Below are 3849 nucleotides of genomic sequence, written 5' to 3' on the forward strand. Positions count from 1 at the left end.
CTGCATGTGCTGAAATGAAAGGACATTTGCACTGCCCGAGGCATTAAATGCACTGTAGCAGGGAGTGTAAACGTCTTCTTTGTCAGGCGCGTGGGCGGCCACGCGCGCGTGATAACCGTCAGCTAAAACGGCGCTCGACACGTGTTGTTGCAAGATACGCTCTTTTTGAACGTGATGATTTGCTTTCTCCCTCCGCATTAATTGCGATGGGTATATAAGGGGATAACCGTTTGTGGTTTCCTCTCACTTTGTCGAAAATTCAAAAAATTTGCCGTTTGAGAGAAAGTTGTCATCTGTCTTCTCCGACGATTTTTTCTGAATTTTTGGTGAGGTTTCTAGTGTTCTTGTTCACCATCTTCCGTTTCTTTGATATTTTTGATGGCTGAACCATCGAATCCACACAATGTGGAGGGTGAAAACCCTGAACAGCCGATAGTGGCTGAGGAAGAAGACGAGGATGATGATGTGAATGTTCCCGGTGGTGGGTTACCGGTGTTAAAGTGGACAAAAGGTAGTTTTAAAACCCTGATGGCCACTGTTCAGATGGCCAAAGACTGGAATGCTACTTATCCACAAGTGGGGGACACCGGTGCCGATGCTCCGGCCGGTTATATAACCTTGTGGGCGGATTTTTTCACCCACGGTAATCTTAGGTTGCCGGTGACGGTGTTTGTGGCGGAGGTATTGGAGTATTATCACCTCCATATCTCCCAGCTTAGTCCTTTCGGAATGTTCCGAATTCGGAATTTTGAGTACACATTCCGTGCCCATGGCCTGCCCATTTCAGTGGAGAATTTCCGGCGTTTCTACCAGATGACAGTGTCCATGGGGTTCTTTTCTTTCCGTCTACGAGACGGTACCCCAAAGCTGATGACTCCCCCTAAGGGGATGACGATGTGGAAGAAGAAGTTCTTCTACATCAAGTCTGCTGCCCTTGCTGTGAATATGATGTTTCGGAATGTGACCGAGACGATCATAGCAGAGACCATTGCGATGCCCAGTTTGAAATCAGTGCAATGGTTCCCGCAACTGCAGACTATTGAGTCTGTGAAGTTGACCAACACGCAACTATGGCTGTTGCGTATGATGTTGAGGAGGGGCAAGAACTCGAAACCCGTGGTGCGGGAAAAGAGCGGTGGTACGTACTTTTTGTTTTTTTACGTTCTTTATCCTTACGTGTGTTACTGACCTTTGTGTCTACTATCAGAAGATGCCCCCGCATGGAGGATGTTTGCTCCGGATTTCGAGGGTACGGTTGAGACCGTAGTTTGTGCGGATGGTGAACAGGATCACAACACTATCATTCGTAGTAACTTCCGGGTGCCTACTGCGGCTGCACTGGCAGTTGAGTTGCCAGTAGGCAAAGGTATATTATCGAAGCTTTGCTACTTGTGTTGATCATGTTGTGTTATTAACGTATTGATTCCATGCAGGTGATCTTGGGGCCTTGGGGGACCCTGAAGCGAAAGGTGTGCCAAAGAGGCAAACTGTGAAGGGCGTGCGCTTCCGCCAAAAGAAGATAAAGGAGGTCACTACTGTGCCTCATCTGGTGCCGCAGGCAGCAGGTATCTCTCATTCCTCTTTTCGTCGACACAAGGATTGTGTGATAGTATCTGATACCCTTGAGGGTTTGAGTACAGCCGCGGAGTCACGTTCTGGTGCTGCGAAGAAGCAGGCAGAAGAGGTGGCTGCGGGAGGGACAGCTGCGGGTCCCCCTGTGATTGGTGAGAAGAGGAGGCCAGAGCAGAAAGCTGCTGGTGGTGTTGAAACCAAACGTCGGAGGCTAGTAACCAAAAGGTCTGCTCCGGCGCAGAAGAAACCTGCGGTTGTCGTTGGTAAGTGTAGGCTATCTAGTGTTAACTGTTGTGTAACTGGTTCTGATAGCTATTTCACTTTTTTTGCAGAGCGTCAAGATGAAGATTTTTCTATCTTCGATGCTCCGGAGTCCCCTCCGCGTGCCATGGATGCGGGTGGAGCGGAGGTTCCATCGACACCTCCCGTCAAGGTGGTACCTGAGTCAACCGTGCAGAAGGAGGGTACCGCAGAGAATGCTGCGGCCCAGATATTTGATACTGTCGACTCGTCCAACCACCTGATCTCTCCCCATGAGGGAGACGATTTGAGTTTGCGGTTCACTGCTACCGGGAAGCAACATTCTGATGCTGAACCGCAAAAAACTGGCGATGAAGCGCGGCAGCATGATGCTGGGCCGCAGAAGTCTGCGGTTGATAAGGGTACCAGTTCGTCGGCCGATGGTGCGGGGTATGACGGGCCTCCAATTCAGCCTGGGGAGTCTGAATTGGAGTATTACTACCGCACCTATTCCCAGGATCGCGGTACGCTGTACCATCGACCCCCCTGGACTGTATTGCAGGGGGATGATATTGCTAACGACCCTGCGGCCTGCAGGGAGATCCTGGGCGGTCTTGGGACCCCCTTTGAAGTTGAGCGGGCTCGTGCCGCACCGCGGGAGCTGCGTATAAACCAGCTCTCGACCATGTTGGTAGGGACTTCCATTGTGGCTAATGCCATTTTGGAAGATTATAAGGTGCTGGGCCGCCGCGAGGAAGATGCTGCTCGCATGCGGGCAGAAGCGGAAAAGCTGGTCGATGCTGCTCGTGCGGGTGCGGAGCAGCTCGAGAAGGATAAAGCTGCTTTTGAGAAGCAGAAGCAGACTTCTGAGTGGGCTGCCACTGCCCAGCTGAAACAGGTGCGTACCCTTGCTAAACTCCTTGCTGATGAGCGCAAGAGTTGGAACGAAAAGTTGTCCAATGAGCGCAAGAAATGGAATGATTCTTGGGCTAAGCAGAATAACGTTCTGTTTCATACTCGGCAGGAGTTGGCGAATGCCAAGGCAGCGAATGCTACCTTGAGTCAAGAGAAGGCTGCGGCTGAGGCCATTTCTGTGAAGGCGCTGCAGGCGAAGGCCGACGCCTTGAAGGCCCTTGAAGAGGCCAAAGAAGCCGGGGCTCGTGCCTCAAAGGCCTATGAAGAGGCCGCAGAGAAGGAGAGCCGTGCTTCTAAGGCTCTTGAAGAGGCGAATGCGGAGCGCATTCGTTTAGGCAAAGTTGTTGAAAGCCTGCAGGTACGTATCTTTAGCGTTGTTGCTTTCGTCTTTATTGTTTTGAAAATATTCATTGAGTGAACTGTTTGCTGTTCTTGTAATAGGCTGAGGTTCAGGCCCGGGAGGTCGCGGTTACGGACCTTACTACCCGCGCATCTGTTGCGGAGAACCGGGCTGACGCTGCTGTTGAGGCCAAGGATGCCTTGGTGTCCTCTTTTAACCAACTGGAAGCTGACCGTGAGTGGTTGCGGACTCACGGCATCGCGCGTGTAAGTATCCTTTGCCTTTACATTTGCTTGGATTAGCATTCAAGACTTATGACCTTTTTATTGCAGATTGTCGAGGCTATAATGAATGCCCCTGAGACCTCATCTGGATTGGACCTGGTCAAGGAACGTGCGCGTGATGCTGGCTTCAAGGCTGGTTTTAACCGCTGCATTGGGCACATCAATGTACTATCCGCAGGCGGTTATACTGATCAGGCATCCGGGTTCCGTGATGTGGATACCGAGGGTCGTCTGAAAGCGGCCGTAGCCTCCTTTTATGACACGCCCCTTGCCTGTGTAGGGGAGCTGGACGAGTGTTTGGAGGTTGCGGACTATGTTGACCGCTTGCGGATGCTTTATCCTGATGTGGAAGAGGAAGAACCCGCTGGTGGTGCCGGAGAAGATGCGGGGACCAGCGGTACAAAATAGGGTTTAGGTTGGCTAGTGTGCCTCCTTTTTTGTATTCCTCTTGTATAGAATAGGAACTTTATGTAAATTCCGTAAGCATCATGTAGATAC

General features: G+C 51.2%; 1 long non-coding RNA gene across 1 annotated transcript; it reads left to right on the forward strand.

Annotated features, from left to right (window-relative positions):
- The first annotated feature begins 1503 nt into the window (after window positions 1-1503).
- LOC118482144 lies at window positions 1504-1982 on the forward strand. Its single transcript, XR_004867458.1, has 3 exons — window positions 1504-1565; window positions 1641-1835; window positions 1905-1982. It is a non-coding gene; the product is annotated as an uncharacterized LOC118482144 (long non-coding RNA).
- Window positions 1983-3849: the final 1867 nt, after the last annotated feature.

Source organism: Helianthus annuus, chromosome 9 (genome assembly GCF_002127325.2).
Source record: "Helianthus annuus cultivar XRQ/B chromosome 9, HanXRQr2.0-SUNRISE, whole genome shotgun sequence".
NCBI classification, from domain to species: Eukaryota; Viridiplantae; Streptophyta; class Magnoliopsida; order Asterales; family Asteraceae; genus Helianthus; species Helianthus annuus.